The sequence below is a fragment of the Carassius gibelio genome, chromosome B22, assembly GCF_023724105.1.
Source record: "Carassius gibelio isolate Cgi1373 ecotype wild population from Czech Republic chromosome B22, carGib1.2-hapl.c, whole genome shotgun sequence".
Taxonomy (NCBI): Eukaryota; Metazoa; Chordata; class Actinopteri; order Cypriniformes; family Cyprinidae; genus Carassius; species Carassius gibelio.
Window position 1 is genome coordinate 20,225,018 of NC_068417.1, and position 23,819 is coordinate 20,248,836.

The following is a 23,819-nucleotide window of genomic DNA, read 5'->3' on the forward strand; positions in this document are numbered from 1 at the left end:
GGAGTGGGAGGGATTGGTAGATGTGTTGTTGTTTGTTGTGTTTTTGGCATGTTTATGGTCAAAAATTGATATCAGATATCAAGTGAAGACATCAGCCAGCTGGTCTGCACATCCTATGAGCACTTTGCCTGGAATGTTGTCTGGTCTCGCAGATTTCATGGCTTAAATCTGCTCAATGTCTACCTCACATCATCTCTGGAGAAACACAGTTTGTGATCATCAGGAGGGGGGATGAACTTCCGCGCAACGGCGTAATTCTGTGCCTCAAAACGTTCGTAGAAGTCATTCAGTGCATCTGGGAGGGAGGCATCATTGCTACAGGTAGGTGGTGATGGCCTGTAGTTGGTGATGGTTTGGATGCCTTGCCACATACGCCGAGAGTCGTTGCTGTCCCTGAATTGGTTGTGGATTCTCTGGGAGTATGCGTGCTTTGCTTCACTGATTGCCTGAGACAGATTGGCCCTTACTTCTCTTAGTGAGGCCCTATCAACCTGTTCTGAAGGCGGAGTCACGGGACTTCAGCAGTGCACGCACATTCACAGTCATCCACAGCTTCTGGTTGGCATATGTAGTGATTGTCTTGGAGTTTGTGACGTCATCAATGCATTTACTGATGAAGCTGGTCACCGATGACGTAAATTCCTTCACGTTGATTGAGTTGCAAGTTGTTGCAGCCTCTCTGAATATGCTCCACTCAGTCTGTTCAAAGTAGTACTGGAGAGCAGTAATGGCTCCTGCCGGCCAGGTTCTAATCTGTTTCAGAACCGGTCTGTCACGTCTGACAAGCGGTCTGTACGCTGGAATCTTTCTGTACGTCTGTACTGTCTTAAGCTTCACATGATTAAAATCTCCCACGACAATAAATAGTCCGTCAGTGTGTGTATTGTAGTTCACTGATAGCACCATACAATTCTCAGAGTGCCTCGTTAGATTTAGCACTGGCGCTAGCGCTAGGAGGAATCTACACTCCGACTACAAACTCTGTGGTAAATTCCCATGGTAAATAAAAAAGGTCTACATTTAACAGCCACAAACTCCACAGTGATGAGCAGTATCTAGAGACCATTACAGAGTCCGTGCACCATTTTGTGTTTTGAGCAGGGTCTATCGATGATATATACAGTATGAACATTGGTTGTACCGCTGTCCATAGAACGGTCACAGTATCAGAGAAATAGCACCTTTTGGATCTAGAGCGGCCACTGCGAGCTGCTGTCACACCGGCATCTTGGAACCATGCTATTTAAGTTGAATGTTCAAGACTTTAATTAGGCGCTAGGTGAAACTATTTACCACAAACAAGTGGGTTTTTCTGTATGACAATAGTTTAAAATAAAATGATAAAAAATACTAGTTTGTGATATTAAGCCAAATAATGAGTTTGCTTTGTATCACTAAAAATAACTGAAAGTGGATGACACAGGAAGCCTTAAAACATTCAGGTTACAAATGACCACAAATGAGGTGAATTTATTGCTCTTTACATGTTTTCCAGCTTGTCTACCTGTTCCCGTCATCACCAGTAACTCTTCAAACTGTTCATCATCATCATCAGTGTCCAGATGTTCACTGCTGTGTTCAGTTGTGAATGTGAGTGCTGTGACTCTCTCCTGGTACAAAGGAAACATTTTATTGTCCAGCATCAGTGTGTCTGATCTCAGCATCAGTCTCTCTCTACCTCTGGAGGTGGAATATCAGGAGAACAACAGCTACAGCTGTGTGATCAACAATCCCATCAGAAACCGGACCACACATCTGGACATCACTCAACTCTGTCATATGTGTCCAGGTACGTCAGTGGTAAAGTTAGTGCTCTTTACAGACCTGAAAGGGTTAAAATGAACACTAATGTCTCCGTGTTCTTCTGTTTCTTTCCTCAGACTCTGGTCATTGTTGTGGTTCCACTGAAGCTGTGATCCGATTGGTCATCTCTGCTCTGGTGGGCGTGGCTGCAATTGCTGCTGTAGTTTATGACTTCGGATCTGGAAGAGCTCAGTAAAACAGAATAGAAAGTGGCCAATGTTTTCTAATCTAACAACATATGAATTAAATAATTTACAACATGTTCCATTTGATGCCAAGGTGCACAAAACCTTTCAGAATTAGTTGTTTTGGGTTAATTTTGGTTTGTGTTTGGTTTTGAATCTCTGTTATGAATGTTATCAGCAACCTTGTGGGTTACAACAATGTTTATTTTTTCTTTATTTGCAATATTTAAAAAAAAATACAGTGTTAACTAAAAGTCAGTATATTTACAATACAAAATTAATACAATACAAAATAACTGATCGCTGTGAGCTTCAAGGGCCTGTTTCACTAAGGAGGTTCAACCAACTCTGAGTTTAAACTTGAACTCTGAGTTGACTTACCCTGAAATGAGAAACTCTGAGTTTTCGGTTACAGAACAGCTGAAATGAGTTGGTTTAATCAACTCTAAATTGACTGACTCTGAATTAAGTGCATGCACCACAACTATAAAAATCCATTACCAATAGAGCGCCGATATTACGATTCACCATGGCAACAGGTCCAGCAGAACTAGCAGAACGTTAGATTAATGAACTAATAGTTAATAATTTTATGGTATCTCATGAGAAAAATAAAAAATAAATAATAATAATATTAATAATAATTTTTTAAGTGCATTTTTCTTATTTTACAAATGATCTGCAAATAGAGTAAGACAAATACGACAGTGGCTATTTACACTAAGGGGAATTAACATACTTTCCTATTTACAGTAGGCTAAGTGCAAGTAGCTCTATATGCTATTTACAGAAACAATATACAGTGAAAATTGTGATATATTCTATTTACCATGTAAAAGTAGCAGTTCTTTGCAACAGACTATTTGCACCTCAGCATTGTTATCCATTAACAGGATGCAATAATAACAGAGCGTAAATTATTATATTTATTACAATTATAAGTAGTTGCATCATTATTAAACACTCGTTAGGCACTATACTTCCACTTTTAGAACATTTTGTTCATTTTTATTGAAAATAAATTCTAATGTGACATGTGATGGGAAAAGTGAGAAGAACTAGCTCGGCAAAATCCGGACTCTAACCCAATCAATCGCGTTACAAGCTAGTTTACCGTGCCCAAAACATTACTGCCTACACAACTGAACCGTTATTCACATGTGTTGTATTTAATCTTATGTGTCGATGGAGGGTGGAGCTACAGTAGATTTACACTTAGTAATAGAGACTCAGAATAATCTTGTTTTCCATTTGCATTAAGATTATTAAGAGCCTTGCATAAAAATAGTTTCTTTGGTTTCTTCCTTTTTTTGAAAAAATGATGTGTTACAGTAATCAGTACTTCTTTTTTCGTAGGACACAGAGATGATGGAATGGAAGAAGCCTGATTAGACACAGAGACAATTTATAAGCACATGCCACTTCCTCAATCCTCAATACAACTATATAAAGAAAACCCGTAACGGCAAAGATGACCGTTGTATGCACATGTCCCGCTCCTCACGCTGGAAGCCAGTCATCTGCTTTTAACAGTCAAGCCGGGAACCATTTAAGCCTATCGTCTGGTTCCACTGACGCATCCGCACAGTTGATGTTTTGCGACAGTGGAGAAGAATTGGTGACAACTAACTTTAATAGTTAAAATATTTAAGACATTACCTCTTATTCTCCTTTGGTAAGGCGAAAAAGGATTGCCCACATCCCACTCTGTTTTTGCACCCAAGAGAAGGCACATAAATGTGGCATGTGTACTTATAGTTTACTTTAAAGTTAAGTTATTTTTGTCCACCAAAATATGTTACTGTTTGATAAGGCGACAGATTTGATATGCGTTGTATGTGTGCATTGTGTAAATACAGATGGTAACGTTATAAAAATTGTCTCTGGATATATGCTGACTGTATCCCTAACATCAATAAGCACAGCATTTCTTTAAGGGTTTTTAAAAAAATAATTTTGTTTTGCAGGACACATAACGTTATACAATGAGATTACAAAAAAGTCTGTCCATATCAGGGGTAGACAAAGCCAAGAAAAAGTGAGACACAAGAAGAACAAGATACAAGAAAATAATATTTCAAAATATTGTACTGTGCACTGATAAAAAAAATGACATTGAGCATTTGTTTAAGTGCTTGATCTCACCAGTGTGTAAGACTATTTTGTAATGTGTGTGTGTGTTTGAGGGCTTGTGTGTGATGCCTCAGGGCAAAGTTTGGTTTTTCACCAAAAGTGAATGGTTTTGAGTGTAGAGCTTGATTTCGACATGAAAATAGGATGTTTGGGGAAGATGTTATGCATTTGTGTTTTCTGTTTTGAAAATATGAGGCATAGTTTCAAGAAATGTGTTTAAGCAATCAAGAAAAACTGTAAAATTCATTCAACTAACTGAAAATGAGTCTACATTATAAAACTGAGGGAGACACAAACAATCAACACAAGAAAACAAAAGAAAGTAAGTTACATAGAAAAGAGAAAAAAATAATGCTTTTTAAGCAGTTTTAGTATTCAAATGTCCCAACCATTTTTATTTATTTTACTTTGAAAATATATCATAACCTAACAGCTCGGACTACTGTGGAAGAGGTGGAGTACTGATGCAATAACTACTACAAACAGAGCTCAAGATTCGGTAAGATGCACACCCACACACACAAAAAAAAAAAAAAAAACTGTACATTGTATTTTTTCTTGTTTAAAGAACTTAAGATCTCGAATGATCACCCTCGTGATCTCTTGATAGTTTTAAGTGCATTGACTATGAATTTTGGCATCAGTTCAGTTCTTCTGTGTCTCTGTGCATGTACTTACATGATCTTGAAGCATTTCAGTCCATTTATCCATGTGCTAATGGTATTACATTGTTGTTGTTTTTTCCATATAGTTATGCTAAAAGCATATGTAGTATTTTTACTGTATTTTCCTGATGCTTGTTTGTTTTCTTGACTAATGGACATTATCAGACAGAGTATTCAGAGGTGTCTTTCAGATGATGATCATTCAGACTGTATTATTGTACAGCTCACCTTATTACAGGTCAGAGCATGTTGGAACATATTGTCAGTACAAACCCGATTACAAAAAAGTTGGGACATTGTAGAAATTGTGAGTAATATATCTAAACATGATCCAGAAGCGCAGGAGTTTTCTCAGGGGCAAAGGCTCATTTATGGACTGTGGACTGTGGCAAAGTGGAAAACTGTTCTGTGGTCAGACAAATCAAAATATGAAGTTCTTTTTGGAAAACTGGGACGCCATGTCATCCCGACTAGAGAGGACAAGGACAACCCAAGTTGTTATCAGCGCTCAGTTCAGAAGCCTGCATCTCTGATGGTATAGGGTTGCATGAGTGCTTGTGTGGCTGGTTTATTCTCCAAGTAAAATTTATGAACAAATAACAAAATTATTATTTTTTTTTATTCACATGTTAAGAAAAATAAATGTATAGATAGATATGTTAATATGTTAATACACTGCTGTGTCCTAGTTTTCCGTATGTTGCTCGATTAGTTAATTAGTTTCTACCTGTGTTCATGTATTATCTCAATAGTTGATTGTTTGGTTCAGTATAAATAGCCCTGCCTTTCCTAAGTTTCTTTGTCATGTCTATGTTGTTGAAAGAGGTTGATTTTTACATTTTTCCCGAGTGGATTCATTAACCCTTTAAAACCGAACGTGTCGGCGCCGACACAATTTACCATGCGGTATTAATGTTTTCATAACTCAGCAACCGTTTGCACTATGAAAAAAAATCAAATTGCGTCTGATAGAAGACATCTTGCGCTTTAAGACAATATACAGCTTAATACGATAACTGCATGCTTTCCAGCAGCAAATCACAGCAGCTTTCGGGGAGAGGGGGAAGGGCGGAGTTGAAGCGGGAGATACAGAGCGCAGCAGGTTTGAAAGTTTGACAGTGTGAAATATAAACAAAAACGAACAAAAAACATGGCGAAAAAAGGTTTTACATGAGAGGAGGCGATTGATTTGATCTCTGATGACACCTGGGAAGAGGCTGAACATGATTCATCGGACCCGGAGTCTGTATTCAGATGTTGAGGCGTATGCTGCTGGCTTTGATCCAGTCGTGGATTGGTAAGTGAAGCTTATTTATTTGTTTCTTGCTGATTAATCGATGAGAAATGAATAAAATGTGCGTTGCAAACATTTGTAAGCGCGCATGTGCATGCATGCGTTCATATTTGCTCATGTACCGTTAGCGTTATGTCTATGGGTGCGTGTGCATGCATACATAATTTTCTGTGTGTATGTAAGTGCATGGACATATCTGTGTGTGTGTGTGCAAGTATGTGTGCGTGCGTGTGTGTGTGTGTGTGTGTGTGTGTGTGTGTGTAAGTAAAGGTGCGTGTGTGTGTATGCGAATGTGTGCGTGCATGTGTATATGTATGTTTGTGTGCATGCATGTGTGCATACGTTTGTGTGTGCTACTGCTAATGTGTGCATTTGTATATCTGTGTGTTTGTTTATGTGTATATCTGTTTGTGTGTATCTGTGTGCACATGTATCTGTTTGTGTATGTGTGCATGTGTGTGTCTTATACAGTCTATGATGTGTGTGTACGTACGTGCATGCGTGACTGTGCATGCATACATTTATGTCTATATCTGTATATGTGTGTGTGAGTAGGTGCATGTATGTATGTGTGATTGTGTGTATGCAAATGTGTGTAAGTAACTGCAGGGTTTATTTTTATTATTTTATTGTATTATTATAGTTATTTATTATATATTTATTTTTATTTTTTTTACAAATTTTCTTACTAATAAATTGCTTCATAATAAAAAAGTATTTTTATGTACATATATAGTGAGTTTGTAACACATGTTGCTTCTTTTTTTAGTGTGGCTTCTCCAGTTATCTACGAAGAAGCAAATGGGCCATCTACATCGAACACAACACCATCTCAGAGGGGCCGGGGCCGTGGTCGCAGCTGTAGCTGTATAATAAGTACATGGGGGGACTTGACACCTCCAACAAGATGCTCAGAACAAAGTCGGTGCCCCATAAAACAAGTCGTATGTGACCATTTTCCAGCATTTCCTAGATATTGCAGTGACCAACAGCTTCATTTTACACAAAGAGCTGTGTGCCATCCACCATGATAAGCTCATGACACGGCAAAACTTTCAGGAGCTGCTAGCTGCTCCGCTCACAGATGTTCCCCTGGATGGCCGGCTGAGAGAGAGATGCGATCATCTGCCTGTTCCTGTGAGTGATACTCAAGACCTTTCACAAAGTTGCATACGATGCAAAAGGAGCACCCCATGGACATGCCAGGAATGTGATGTGGGACTATGCTTGCAGTCCTGTAGACAGGAACTGCTTCAGAGAGCCCCACATTTAAATGACTGGATTGAAGGATCCAAAAACGCCTGGAGAACTGGAGTACCACAAATGGCTCCTGAGTGAAAACCGTGCAATCCAGTGTCTCAAAAATACTTGTATATATGTATTATAGTTCCTTTTTCAAGATTGAGGCATTAGATTCTTTCGATCATGAGTTTTCAGATTTTTTCTAAATAAAAACCAGTACAATTTCTTCCCGTTTTTAATTTTTTTGTCTATTTTAATTCTATTTACTAACTCATTACACTAAATAATGTACAATAACTGTAATTTCCTGAAAGCCTATTTTTTTCTGAAAAAAATGACACCTTACACTTGAAGATACCACATTATGTTATAATTTTATACTCAATAAACCAAAATGAGTGAAAACGGCCAATTTTAGCCTTAGGTTCTAAAGGGTTAAAAGACAGTGTTGTATATCTGTCTCCCGCGTTCTCCTTTGAACTCCTTTGCCTGGCAACCCTGTGAAACATACATGTTCAGTTTAGATCTCATTCCATGTGAGGAAATAGAGCCCTGTGGCAGACACAGCAGGTTTTAGAAGAGAAATTAATTTTGAGGTAATAAAGTAACATCTCATTTAAGTGGATCTCATAATGTTACATCTGACCCCAGGGTATGTTGCAGCCAACCCAGAATATGTGGTGAATTGTAACATTTCACTCCTCGTGTTTGAAACTAATCCATTTATCGTCTAAGCTATTTAATAGCAGACACCTGTAACTAGTTTGAATCACATTTCAAATGCACTGGTTTAAAACAACTCCAAGATACAGACAGAAATGTCAAAAATGTTAGAACCATCTCCCCCTCAAAAAAAACAACAACTCTTTAAAGGGTTACTCCTCCCCAAAATGAAAATGTTCTCTTCTGTATCAACCGCGAAACAAGGATATGTTTTTTTATATGTGTATTTACACTTAAGTTTGAAAGAAAACTGGCGCTACGCTGATTTGGAGCGACACAGAGGAGAGGAATTGTTGAATAAAGTTGTTTTCTTTATGCACAAAAAGTATTCTCATCGCTTCATAATGTTACAGTTGAACCACTGACTTTTTGGATGATGCTTTTCATACTTTCCTGGACCTTGACACTGTTATTTATTTGGCAGTCTATGGGATTGTCACAAGCCTCCCGGTTTTCATCCAAAATATCTTAAATTGGGTTCAGAAGATGAGCTTATGAGATAAGTTTTTATGGGTGTGGAACGACATGGGGGTTTATCACATTGTCCTTAATTGCTAATCTACCTATAAAAAGGGTGAATGTTCGTTGTAAAGCAAGCACTGAAAATAGGTTATGATGTTAAAGTTTACAATGTGTAATGCTCTTCCCCATATCTCACTTACATCACAATCAACATCCCGTAAAACCTGTCCTTGATTTTAACAATAGTGTATGTGGAGTCGGTAGTGTATGTGAAATAAAACAAGCATTTTTGTTAATAGAATAAATATGTATTAAATATACACACTGTACACACTTTATATCAGCATCTGTGCACATGCTTTATCGTTGAATTGAATCCACACTGAACTAAAATGTGCTGAATAATGAGACTATTGAAGAAGAAATTGAAGTTGTTCAACGTTAACACTGTTTATTATTGTTTACTGAGTATTATGACAAACTCCTGTTCACTTTACTGCACACTGAACATGCAAAAAATAGTGTTGTAGGTTTTGCTTGACAGAAAACATGCACTTGGAGAATTGTTTACACTGATGAATTCTGAGTTGTTGTTTTTTTGTTGTTGTTGTTGTTTTTTTCAAAATGTTTCTGCATAGTTTAGCAAATATATTATAGATATACAAGTATAGGGTACATACAACTGATTAAATATTGTGTTATTAAGCAAACTCACTGCATTTCTACATGCGTACATTGCTTTGCAAACATACTGAATGTTACCTAGGCCATTTATCAGTGTTTTCACATTTTCTAAATTATGATCCAAACCTAAAGAGGCATTGTCTTTTCCAAGTCTGTTATTCCTACTACCAATAGCTTTATTTTATTCCTTGTACAGATTTGAAATTAATTAATTGTAACAATGGCATGGGTGAACAGCATTAAAAAAAACACTTTGATGTTCTAAACTCCAAAGAATAAATATAGGGAGGTAAATTTGTAGTAATTGACAAACTTTGAGTGACTCCATGTTAAAGCATCACCTTTGAATGCATGTTGAAAATGAATATTTACTTGAAATAATCATCAACTTATTCATTCATAGTTCTTGTCATTTCTGGTGGTGGTGATGCTATTTATTGTCAGTAGTAGAGGTAATGAATTCTTATGGTTATACATTTGTGTTATTTACTAGTAACAATATTATTGTAAATACGAACAAGAAAACAGCATAAAAGTAGATGAATCAAATAAATCCACTATGTGAAAACTTAAACTGTAATGGAAATCATGGAAAAACTTTCACAGCTTTGCAATGACGTTGCCAAGCCATTTGCATGAATCATAATTTGTTAATTATTAAAAGTTCTGATAACTTGTTACATTTTAATATTACGGTGAACATGCACTGTTGATTGACTATGACATTTTTATAATGTCATGCTTTTATGTGTAATTTTTGTATTTTCAATGTCATATTGTCATTAATTGTTTCCTGCACCTCTTGCTTATGTTAGGTGGTTTTAGGCGTTAATTAGATGATGATCAGTGATGGCGGTCATGTTCAGAATTATTTTGATAGAGCAATAAAGCCAGTATTTCAGTATTATTTTATTTTTGCTTCTATATGAAATATCTTATGTTCAGTAATTTTAATGTCTCATTGTCAGTAATAGATTCTTGCCCCACTTGCTTATGTTATGTGGTTTCAAGGCATTAATTAGATGATGATCAGTGGTGGCAGTCGATTTAGCGCAACAAAGCCATTATTTCTGCAACATTCTCCCTCAAAGTTTCTATGAGACCTGATACATTCTGACTGTAGACGAGTCGATTCTCTGCAACTTTTTCTGCTGCCTTCATCATATCTTCCATGGCCTCTATCACAGTCGCCCAGAGGATGAAGTTTTTAGTTTGTCTCTCCATTTCATAGACTTTTCCCCTAAGAACAGTCAGAAGGTACTCAGCTCTCCTGACCATTTCCTGAATATCAGCTGTGAACTGTAGATTCTGCTGCAATTCTTCAATCTCCTTTTCTCTCTCACTTTCAGCATTACTTATTGCATTTGTAGCTTTGACAATTTCGCTGGTTCCCACAGCCAGCATTATTATACCTAGTGGAAAGCAAGAATCATATCAGCCCCAAATATTGGTCAGTTGTATTTGTTAAGAAATTGATACAAAGAAAAGTAGCATCAGGGAGGATTTCTCACCAGGAATCCATCCGATAAATGGTATTGCTGTCAGTACCGCCCCTCCAATTGTTACACCTGTACCTGTGTTCCGTCTAGTTATATAACTTTCTATTTCTTTAGATTTATCCGAGGGGTTGGATTTTTCTTTGTCCTGCTGTTCACCATTTGCTTTTTCTTCAATAAGTCGCTCTATGCATTGTTCTAAATATTTCCGTTTTTCTTCAATCATTGTCTTTGATTTTTTCAGGCACTGTTCAGCCTGCTTAATATGCCTCTTCATTCGTTCATAATTGGGTATAGTTGTTGGACTATTTTGTGCATCCAAGATAGACTTGCATGTGTTACAGAAAGAGACAATTCCCTCATTTAGAAGCGAAACAACTGTCTCCATAGACGGCGAATCCATAGCACTGCAAGTTTGAAAGATAAGGAAAGAGAAAAAATATTTCATTTGTATTTCACAAAGTCATATCAATATTGAATCAACACTCACATTGAATAGCAGCAATACTTTGTAAATATACACAGGTTAAAAAAACTTGCTCAAATAAGTTTCACTGCCTAATTTTATATGTCATACTGAAACAAAACAACATCAACAACAACATTGTGTTTTGCTGTTGACTTTTGTAGCAAAATTTGTTTCTTGTTACACTTATTATTCTTTGTGTATTTACCATGGGCAAACTCCATCCCTAAGTCCTACTCACTTTGAAGGGGCAGAGCCCCAATTAAACCCATTTCTTACCTATGAAACTTTTTTTAAGCTCATATTAAATGGAACACTAAAGTCAGAGCCAGTAGCTGCGGGTGGGGCTCTGACATGTAGCACAATTACATTTTGTTTGACTTGTCGTTTCCTGGTCCTGCCCCATTCTCTCTCCCATTTTGCTTCCTATAAATTCTTCAAGTGTACTATCCAAATGGAGGCAAGTATGATTCAAAATATGCAAACTCGAACTCTCAGACAATCTAGATTTTAAATGAATTGACACCCTTGTTCACATGACCATAAAATCTAAAATTAGTTCTGAAAAATAAAATAAAAATGTTCTTTTTGGAAAATTGGGACGCCATGTCATCCGGACTAAAGAGGACAAGGACAACCCAACTTATTATCAGCGCTCAATTCAGGAGCCTGCATCTCTGATGGTAAGGGGTTGCATGACTGTGTGTGGCATGGGCAGCTTACACAACTTTAAAGGCACCATCAATGCTGAAAGGTATATCCAAGTTCTAGAACAACATATGCTTCCATCCAGATGTTGTCTCTTTCAGGGAAGACCTTGCATTTTCCATCATCACAATGGCTGACCACATACTGCATCAATTACAACATCATAGCTGCGTTGAAGAAGGATGCGGGTACTCAAATGACCAGCCTGCAGTCCAGATCTTTCACCCATAGAAAACATTTGGCGCATCATAAGGAGGAAGATGACAAAGAAGACCTAAGACAGTTGAGAAACTAGAAGCCTGTATTAGACAAGAATGGGACAACATTCCTATTCCTAAACTTTAGCAGCTTGTCTCCTCAGTCCCCAGACAGAGACTGTTTAAAAAAAAGAGGGGATGCCACACAGTGGTAAACATTGCCTTGTCCCAACTTTTTTGAGAAGTGTTGATGCCATGAAATTTAAAATCAACTTATTTTTCCCCTTAAAATTATATTTTTTGAGTTTAAACATTTGATATGTCATCTATGTTGTATTCTGAATAAAATATTGAAATTTGAAGGTTCCACATCATTGTATTCTGTTTTTATTCACAATTTGTACAGCATAGCAAATTTCTGTATATGTGTATATTATATATATATATCTATATATATAATATAATATGTATATTATAGGATACTGTGCAGAACCCCTAAGCTCCTAGGTCACTGGTACAGAACTTGATCTTGGAGGTAAAAAAACAAAACCTCCCACTAGGCTGAGCATCGAAATATTACAATATTTAATACATTTAACGCAGCATCCATTTTTTCAATCATAATTGTCATCATAATAAAATAAAAAAATTAAAAAATGGCATCACTGTGTTTGTGTCAGGTTAGTACTTGGAGGTAGAGGTAAGTGGATTCAACACGGTCTTTATTTTAAAAGGAATAGTGAGAGGGAAGGAAGTGCATCTCTCGGTGCAGGGTTTTTCAGAGTTTGTGTCCATGAAAGCCAGGTAAGTATGCTTCTGTGAAAGCCAGGTGTGTATGCTTATATATCAAGATGTCAAAGCCACACAATACTAGATTCCAATCCTTGTCTCTTCTCTAGTAGTGGGAGTTCAATAGTGGAAGGATCACTTAGGCACTCAGGAGATATCAAGGCACATAGGGGAGTTCAGATCATGGAATATGCCTGGAGTGTTCTGGAGACAGGAGAACAAATACAAACAGGTTACTTTCTCAAATGCGAGTATACTTTACTGCTGGAGTCTTCGTGAAGACGAGGTGAATCGGAGACAAGTTCACTAGGTCGATCCCTGTTGGAGGCTTGACAATGCATTGGGGTTTCCGGAGGTGTTTTATAGTGCAGGGGTAATGGAGATCAGGTGCTGGTGATTAATATTCGGGAGAGAGTGAGCGCTGGTGATTGGTTGGAACCGGGTCTGCCCGATCCCTGACACTACCCCCCCCCCCTTCCAAGGTCCGTGCCAGCGGGCCTCAATCTCTGGCGTCATGGGGGTCTGCCTCCAGGTAGTGGAGTGGGTTTCTCAGGATGCTGGGCATGAATCTCAGTAACTAGACTTGGATCAAAGATGTCTTGGCAAGGCACCCAACAACTCTCTTCTGGTCCGTAATCTTCCCAGTCTATTAGATATTCTAACTGCCCTCCACGACTCCGGGAGTCTAGGACTTCCTTAACCGTGTAGATAGGCTCTGCATCAATGGGTGGTAATGGGGGTTCGTCATCAGGGACCGGGTCTACAGAGGGATCAGAAACAGGTAAGTGATGGGGTTTTAACAAGGAGACGTGAAATGTAGTGTGGATGCGGTACTGTGCAGGAAACTGGAGTCGATAGGTGACCGGGTTGATTTGTTGATCTATGGGGAATGGTACGATGTATTTTGGGCTTAGTTTTTTTACAGGGCTGTTGTAGTCTGATGTCTCAGGTGAAGAGCCATACTAGTTGGCCGGGCTCATATACAGGGTTCTCTTTCAGGTGGGTGTCTGCAAAACATTGTTGGCAATTGACCACTTGTTGCAGGTGATGATGGGCTTGTTTCCACACTCTCTCGCTGTCGCGGAACTAGTCATTAATGGCCAGCATGTTGGAGGGTTCTCCCGACCAAGGGAACAGAGGAGGTTGGTAACCAAGGGTACATTGGAAAGGGGTGAGATTAGTTGATGTTTGTCTAGGGGAGTTTTGAGCATATTCGGCCCAGACTATATACCTGCTCCATAGGTTCTGGTTTCTGTGGCAGAAGGTTATTAGAAAATGGCTGATGTCCTGGATTTTCCTCTCAGTTTGTCCGTTCGCTTGTGGATGGTATCCGGATGTTAGTCTAATGGTGACATTAAGCATGGCAAGGAAAGACTTGCAGACCCTTGAGATAAATTGAGGTCCCCGTCAGAAACAATGTCCTCAGGTTTCAAAATCTGTGGGGAGACATTTTAATGGGATGAGATTGCAAGCCTTGGATAATCTATCTATAGCTACCAAGATACAGGTGTTACCTTCAGAAGCTGGGAGGTCTGTAACAAATTCCACTCCAATATGGGACCAATGGCATTGAGGAATGGGTAAGGGTAGGAGCTTTGCAGTAGGTAGTTGTCAAGGTACCTTGGTTATTGCGCATAGTGCGCACCCGTTGATGAATTCCAGGATATCTGGGCTTGTTCACGGAGTACTTCGTCAAGATCCCATTGAATTGGGTTTACAAAGAGTTTGGTTAAGTCTTTTGGCTTCCTTGAGATACTGTTCTTATGATCTTCCTTGAGATAAAGTTCTTATGATCCATAAGTACAAGGAAAGGCAGCCGGGCTCCCTCTAACCAGTGCCTCCATTCATCGAGGGCCAGTTTCATCGTCAGTAATTCCCGGTTGCCGATATTGTAGTTTCTTTCTGCAGCGGATAACTTTCTAGAAAAGAATGCACAGGGCATTGGTTTCCGAGTTTGCTCAGAATACTGGGATAAAATGGCTCCTACGCTCATGGTGGAGACATCCACTTCGACGATGAACTTTTTCTCTGGTTCTGGGTGTTGTAGCAAGGGAGCTCTTGTGAAGGCGGTTTTTCATTCTTGGAAGGCCTGTTCTGCTTGCGGGGTCCACTGGAGTTGGGTTTACCTTTAAGGAGAGATGTTAATGGAGAAGTGATGATGCTGTAGCGATCTATGAACCGTCTGTAGAAATTTGCGAAGCCTAAGAATCTCTGGGGTTCTTTTACAGACTTGGGTGTAGGCCAGGAAGTGATGGCTTTGGTTTTATGGTCATCCATCTTAACCCCTCTTGAGCTGATCTGGTAACCGAGGAATTCTATGGAGGTCTGGTGAAAGAGACATTTTTCCAACTTCACAAACAGGGAGAATTTTCTAAGCTGCTGGAGTACCTGGATTACATGCTGCTGGTGTTCCTCTTCATTCCGGTAGTAGATGAGTATGTCGTTGATGTATACGAGGGCGAATCGGTTTAGTTGTTCTAGGGATAATGGAATTAACGGTTGGGGATAACTAAATTTGACTGTGATCTAATTTAATGCCCGTTAACCCCTTACTAGTAACCCCCCTTTTTTGGCATGGAGACCGAAATTACATACCCAAAATAAAAAGGTTTCTGCTCATGATTCTTTCTGACTAGATACATATTCAACATTTGTTCACAAAGCTGACACTTTAAAGTTTACTGTTCAGGAATCAGAATCACTCAGACTGTTATGATAATAGAGATATATAAGCTCAAACATAAAAACAAAAATAAAAATATAAAAAACATATGTTTTAAATGTATTTAAAAAAATGTTGATGTAGGAAATGAGTTTGAAAACACAGTGTAGCTAAGGCCACAAGTCTTCCAAACCTTCATAAAAAATTTCATAATCGAATCTGTAAAACGGTGAATTTTATGAAATATTTTCTAAGGCCATGTCATGTCTGTTTTTAGAGAAGGCTAATCAGATTGATTTATGGCCCTTGTCATCTCTGTGAGATCTCACATGTAAACTCTCCTGTGTATTTTGTGTTTGTTTGGCTGTGAAAACTGCCCGATTAATCCCTATCTGTTATTCCATTGTTCTCACCAAACGAGTCTTTCACACCTCCGCCAGGTATGACACATTATCCGCATTATTCTTTTATCATTATTCTTTTGTTTTTATTCCACCTTTATCAGCCTTGATTGTGGTTTTTCAGGCTTTACAAAGCAACAAAGCAGCAATCTCACTTCAGTCTCTGTTTGCATTTAGCCCTTATTTATCAAAAGTCTTACTATAAAAATACAACAGAACATTTTTTTACGACCTTACGTGAATTATTGAGACAAAAATGCATGATGAAGAAGAAAAGCACCTGCTATTAGTAGCATTGGTGCTAACGTTAGCATCAAGCTACATCTGACAATTTATGAAATTATTAGTACACTTTTACTAAAAACTCACTTTAAACCCCGATCGAGTGTTTATAATAACTTCCTTTAGCGATCAGGGGTGGAATTTGGTCGTTTACTGTTGTAAAAATATGTTATTTGTAGCCTTTTTCATCGCTGCACAAGTTAGCATTTCCGATGTACATTTTCGATTTTTTTTATAAAAATGCCCCAGATCTCAAGAAATTCCCATACCAAGCTTTACTATCGTAATCGCGGGTTTATTGTTCGGATATTTTGTGTGTACAGAGGTGTTTCAGTGTTGTTTTGGCCAGATAAATACCAGGAAGTGTGCAGGAAGCATGTGACACGATGGGGCGGTGTCCAGATATTACACTCTCAGATTGACTTTTGGGAAGGCCCAATCAGAGTCTGAGTCACACACCGCACGAGCTGTGACTACTGCACGCACACACAGATCGCTGGGAGAGGCTGTTTATCATCTGATCGCGTAAATCCGTGGAAAATGAATAGAAATGACGATTCTGTCTGAAGAAATATGAAGTAAACATCAGTAAATATATCCATATATCTCCGCAGATATGCATCTTTGGTCTATAAATCCTTATTGACGCTGTTCAGTGAGTCTATGTGAACACAAATAAACCGCTTTTGACGTGACTGAATATGACTGAGAGGTGAATTTCTGTTCAAAATGTGGCATTATACGGATTTATTATTTTGCACTCCTGACATAAATCACTAAATATCTGTCACTGCAACAATGTTTTATCAAAATATTGGTCAAATATCGAAGCTAGAGTCTTTAAACTTTCAATTGATGCATAGTTTGTCCAGATGAAGTAAGACAGTGATGTTTAATGTGCTGTGAAAGTGAAACAATAATAAACTGGGGCCGTCAGCGATGTTCGCACGTAAAGGGGTTAATCAATGCAGGGTCGTAAACCACCATCCTTCTTAGGGACAGAGAAAAACCTTGCTGCCGCTGGTGAGCTAGATGGCCTAATATATCCCTGTTTCAAGGTTTCTTCAACATACACATTGCAGCTTGTTCTAGAAGGGACAGAGAGTATATCTTACCCTTAGGAATGGGCTCTCCAGGTATGAGGTCTATAGCGCAATCCCAGGGTCGATTTTCACAGGTGTGAGGTGCTGGGGAAAAGGAACTGGAGCAGGTGTGTCGTGATAGCATGATTGGGATCTATCCCAATCTCTGAATCACAAAATATATTTTTGAACGATCCATGGGATATTGATGTGCATGTTGTTCTAGCGCGAGAGAGCATTGTAATAAGAACCCGTTGCAGTCCTCCTCCCTGTCTGAGAAGGGCGCTGGTCAAGTGATCGTGTTCGAGATGAACACCAGTGTGGAATCAGGGTTACGGTTTACGGAAGTGCCATCCTCAGGTGTTGAATCCATCGGTGTTGGTCAAGCCTTCTGTCAGGTTAGTACTCGGAGGCAGAGGTAAGTGGATTCAACAAAGTCTTTATTTTAAAGGGAATAGTGTGAGGGAAGGAAGTGCAAACTGGGTGCGGGGTTTTCTGGAGTTCGTGTCCATGAAAGCCAGGTAAGTATGCTTCTGTTAAAGCCAGGTAAGTATGCTTATATATCGAGATGTCAAAGCCACACAATACAAGATTCCAATCCTTGTCTCTTCTCTTGTAGTGGGAGTTAAATAGTCGAAGGATCACTTAGGCACTCGGGAGATTTCAAGGCACGTAGGGGAGTTCAGATCATGGAATGTGCCTGGAGTGTTCTGGAGACAGGAGAACAAATACACCCAGGTTACTTTCTCAAATGCGAGTATACTTTATGGCTGGAGTCTTCGTGAAGACGAGGTGAATCGGAGACAAGTTCACAAGGTCGATCCCTGTTGGAGGCTTGACAATGCATTGGGGTTTCCAGAGGTGTTTTATAGTGCAGGGGTAATGGAGATCAGGTGCTGGTGATTAGTATTCGGGAGAGAGTGAGCGTTGGTGATTGGTTGGAACCGGGTCTGCCTGATCCCTGACAGTTTGTTTGTTAATTTAGTTAATCCAAACAAATCTCTAGCCATCTGAACAGATAATTGTTTTGCCACCATGATTGATTGTGATAAGGAACGACATAGCTATTTTTTGTGTCCCTCCTCCAAAGGAAAAAACTGAATTATTAATTAAAAAAATTTTTTTAATTGTTTTTAAACAATATTATATAGGTGAAGTTCCACACATTACAGATGGGAAAACATGTAGGACAATGGATGAAAGCTTGTCCACCATTAGAACCTGTTAAAACTGGTTCTACTGTTATACTTTTTTTTTCACCCTGTTATGCTCCTTTTTACCCTGTTAGACAAGTCATTTTAAATAATAATTTGACAGCAACAATGTTTGGCATACTTTTGTCTTATTTTGTTAGGTAAAGAGCACTAACAGCATACATACTGTATGTTTTTGAGCAAAATTGTGTATTATTTACAACCCTATTGGTAAAAATGGGCACAGAAAGAACCTGTTCTTAACAATTGAGACAAATTCTATTCATCAATAATTGTTTTGTTATTGTTTATAAGAAATGGCATAAGGGACATATACTACATATATCTACGTAATTTCTTCCAAGATGGCGGCTCGTTAGTTTTTTTTTTTATTAGCAAACAAATGTACATACAAAACAGGTACAGAATAAACAATATTAACAATTCTTCGAGGCAGACATAGTTGCAAATACAATATGTAATAGTGATGTAATACATTAAATGCACAATCACGAATAACAAAAAGGAATAAAAAAAATAAATAAGTTACAAAAAAATTTTTTTTTTAATTAAATAAAAATAAATAAATAAATAAATAACATAAAAGAGCAATCATAGATAACTGATTTCTTACAAGGGGTAGCAAGTAGTTATTGAGCACTTAGTTCACTGAAGAAGCTGGCAACTGCAGTAGCTTTTTCATTTGAGAGAGCATCAAGAGAAGCAGCAAAAAGTTTGAGTTCATTAGAAAAGTGAGGAAAGGATGGAGGGGTTTTCAGAAATCTGCATTTATGAATGAAATATTTAGCAACATCAAAAAGGTTGTTAATCAAGTAATGTTGTGAGTAATCTTTCTTAAGTACTCCAAACTTAATTTGTTTGTATTCAAGGGGATTTATCCATGTAATTACACATGACATTTTACTGCACAATTGAGCCCAAAACAACTTTGAGTAATTACAATTAAAAAAAATATGTTCAGTGGTTTCAATATCACTATCACAGAATTGACAAGAGTTTTCTCCAATATCAAATTTTGATTTGATAAGTTCCTTAGACGGGTATATATCATTTATTATTTTAAAATGAAGCTCTTTCACTTTAGGGAGACTTGGAAAGGTAAGATAATTCATTCTCATTTCCTTCACCTCTTTAGGGTTAAATTCTTTGAAAACATAATATCGTTTTATTCTATTTGGATGAAGTTTATTAATGAAGACATTTCTAATTTGTTATTACATTTATGATCTCTAATAAACAATTCACCCAGACAAGGAGATGGGAGAGAGAATGTTACAGAGTAATGTGAAAGAATCCCTTTTACTAATAATACCATGTTTTTTGGTATGGCATTTACAACACTGTAAAACTCTTTAGGATGACATGCAAATCCATGTTTTAAACAGAAATCCTTGTAATTGAGAACATTTCCATAACTGTCTGTCATGTCCAATAGGGAAAGAATATTATATTGAAACCAGTTTTCATAAAATAAAGTTTTGTGTGGACTAAAATTGTGAGAAAATGCTAATTTCCAACATAGGAGAACTTGTTGGTGGAATGCAGACAATTTAAGAGGTAATTTGGATATATTAAAGTCACATCTAATAAAAAATTCCAAGCCACCTACTTTCCCAAATATTGAAGAAGATACGATGAACCATAAGCAGTTTGAATTACAAAGAAATGATCTTAACCACTGAGTTTTCAAAACACTATTCATTATTTCTAAATCAATAACATTTAATCCCCCTTCTTCATAATTGTGAACTTAATCATTTTTGTTATTGTCATTTTTGTTATTGATATAGTGATGCTTATTTTTCCAGATAAAGTTAAACAAAGCAATATTACATTCTTTCAGTAAATGAGGCGGGATAGCTAAGGAGGAGGCTGGATAAACGAACCTGGAGAGTAATTCCATTTTAGTCAATAAGACTCTTCCAAATATTGAGATATCTCTTTGTAGTCAGTTATTGAGAATTGCTTTTGCTTTTGAAAGATTTTTAACAAAATTTTCTTGGACACTTTGATTACTATCTCTAGTAATAGTTATCCCCAAATATTTTACACATGTTTTTATGGGTATGTTACATAAAGAGTCTAATTCGCTGCCATGAATTGCAAGTAACTCACACTTGTTCAAGTTTAAGTGTAGGCCTGATGCTTTGGAAAATAGATTAACTAGTTGAATGGCTTTATTAATCTGAAATTGGTCCTTTAAAAAGATCACTGTATCATCCGCTAATTGACTTATACCAATTTGTCTTCCAAATACACTAAGTCGATCAAAGTTGCTATTTTTATCTATCAAGATAGCAAGCATTTCTACTGCCAAGATAAATAGAAAAGGGGAAATGGGACATCCTTGTCTTATTCCTCGCGAAATATTGAATCTCTGGGATGTTCCAAATGAAAGGGATATAGAACTATTGATGTCTTTATATAACATTTTTATGAAAGAAATAAATTTCATGCAAAAACCAAATTTTTCGAGGTAGTTAAATATGAAATTATGTTCGATTGTGTCAAATGCCTTTTTAAAATCTAAAAAGAGAATATAGCCTTCATCTTCAATATATTCACAATAATCTAAAATATCTAAAACCAATCTGATGTTATTATGTATTGACCTACCTTTTATAAAACCAGACTGTGATTCACTAATTATTTGATCTATATTTTTATTGAGCCTACTGGAAAATATATGCGCTAGAATTTTATAATCACAGTTGAGTAAAGTGATGGGGCGAAGATTATCTATATGTCGTGCATCTTTACCCGGTTTGGGGATAAGAGTAATTAGACCTTGTTTCATGGTTGAAGATGAATTATTTTGGATACATTCGAGAAAGGCTTGAAATAATAGTTCCCTCAAATCTTCCCTAAAAAATTTATAAAATTCGGAAGTAAGGCCATCAGGACCTGGAGATTTTCCTGAAGATAATTTATTTATTGCTTTATCTAATTCCTCTATCTTGATGTCAGCCTCACACAAGTCTTTAAATTCCTGGTCTAACTGCGGTATGCTAGTGTGTATATTATCAAAGAGAATATTACAGTCTGATACAGAAAAGAATGAGCTATATAAAGAACTATAGAATTGAAAAATCTCTGAGGAAATCATTTTAGGGCAGGTACTTATAACACCGTTCACATAAAGAGAATTTATGGCATTTTTTTCCTGTCGCCTTTTTTCAAGTCTGCAAAAATAATTATTACTTTTTTCCCCTTTCTCTATCCATCTTGCCCTAGATTTTACATATGCTCCTTTAGCTTTTTGAGTATATAAATCATCAATTTTGGATTGCAAGGATAAAATTTGTAATTTAGCTTCATTGTCCATTTCACTTTTATTACATAAATTGTTTAATTCTCTTGTTAATTCTAACGCCATTTGTGCTCTGGCCTTACTTAAATTTTTACTAAATTGTATAGAAAATTCCCGAATCTTGTGTTTTAAATATTCCCATTTACTTATGAATGTAATTAGGTCCTTATGCAATGCTATATCATTAATTATGGATTTAATTTGTGAGCAAAAGTTTTGGTGTTTTAATAAATCAGCATTGAATTTCCAATAACCCTTATTATGTGTTTCTCTTTTGCCCGAGTTGAATGATATAGAGATACAACAGTGATCAGTTAGAGGAGCAGCAGATATTGAAATATCTTTGATGAAGTCGGTTAGGTTATTTGAGGTTAACCAATAATCAATTCTCGATTTGGAAGTCACATTATCTCTGAACCAGGAAAATTGTTTAAGATTTGGATTCACAGCTCTCCAAGCATCCACTACATTATTATTCAAACAAAAATTAAAAAGGGTAACATTAGGATGAGAGGTATTAAATTTGGGCGGAAAACGATCTAACGCTTCATCCATAACCATGTTGAAATCTCCTCCTATAATAATATTATCAGTTGGGTACACAAGTACTCAACTCAAATAGAGAATCAGAAATTTCAGTAAGTAGTTTGTTATTTAGGGGAGCACTGTTGTAGCCATACACATTGAATAAAATAAACAAAACGTCATTAATATTTATAACAACTGAAGCCCAATGGCCATTTGAATCTGTCTCTACCTTTATAATTTTGCCTGGTATGTTGTTGAACAGTATTGCCACTCCTGCAGAATGTGTAGAAGCATGGCTGAAGATGATTTTGTCCCCCCACTGACTCGTCCAGAACTTCACGTCATCAAGGTTGGAATGTGTTTCTTGCAAAAATACACAGTGTGAGTTTTTGCTTTTGCAAAAAAGAAATAAAGCTTTTCTTTTAATAGAGTTACGAAGACCCCTTGCATTTAAAGAAATACAGGAAAAAGCTGATTTCACTGAGAACATTTAACTAACAGGAAACAAAATAAAAAAATTAAATACGTAAAATAGGATAAACAATCAAATGAAAAATATGTAACCGTGCTCTAATGAACACAAAACAAGATATCTCTCAAACAGAGCACTGTAACAAAATCTCGCTCAACAGCAAGGACATAAAACATCCCACTTACACCTCATGCCAACACTTAAGGTAAACAAATGTGGACGAGGTTGTTGAAATCAACCGTCCTAGACAATCCGGGTGCCCTCTATGTAGCCATAAGGACCTCGGTAGTAGGCTTTCTTCCCTGCAGCTCTAGCCTCACTGATCCTCGGCCAAAGTGCAGCGCGGGCTTCTCGGTCTTCCTTTGACAAATCTTCGGTGAACTTTATTCCCCTTAGTTTGCAGACATCCGAAACTTTGGTGGATCGCCAGAACTCGTCTCTGTGTTTCCGCATGCTGAACTGAATGATCACCTGCCTGGATTTATCCTTCGTTTTGGAGCCAATGCGGTGAACTGAATCCACGATGTCTTCAAGTTTGTGCTGCAGGTGAGGAGCAATTTCAGCTAACAGTGAGACGACTTCTCTTCGGATATCTTCGCCTGCAATTTCTTTCATTCCGATTACTCGAAGATTCCATCATCTTTTGTAGCGTTCGAGCTCCGACGTGCGGCTTACCAAATCTGCGTGCGACGTGACAACAGAGGTGAGTTGTTTTTCGAACAAGTTTATTTTAGTTTTACAGTCCTTTATTTCCGCCGCGTTGAATTCCACAGCTTTTGTCAGGTTGACGATCATTAGACTGTTCTCAGTAATCTTATGCTCAATGCTGCTCAGCTTTCCGTCTTGTAGATCGAATCTGGCAACTAAGGTTTCCAGGAGAGCGACGTTGGAAATCTCAGGGGTTTCGTCTCCCTTCTGTTTCTTAGCCGGGGCTTTGGTCGGAGTGTTCTGCAAGGAGGAAGATTCTTTGCGTTTCTCATTGCTTTCGACGTGGTCAACTTCCATGACGTATTTGTGCTCG

At 37.5% G+C, this 23,819-nt stretch overlaps 1 protein-coding gene and 1 long non-coding RNA gene across 2 annotated transcripts in view; both read left to right on the plus strand.

Annotated features, from left to right (window-relative positions):
• The window catches only part of LOC127986959 (CD48 antigen-like), a 176,953-nt gene that overhangs the window by 67,477 nt on the left and 85,657 nt on the right, over positions 1-23,819 (plus strand). The window lies entirely within an intron of this gene.
• Positions 5,649-7,548, plus strand: LOC127986982 (uncharacterized). The gene is made up of 2 exons (XR_008161006.1): positions 5,649-6,083; positions 6,850-7,548. It is a non-coding gene; the product is annotated as an uncharacterized LOC127986982 (long non-coding RNA).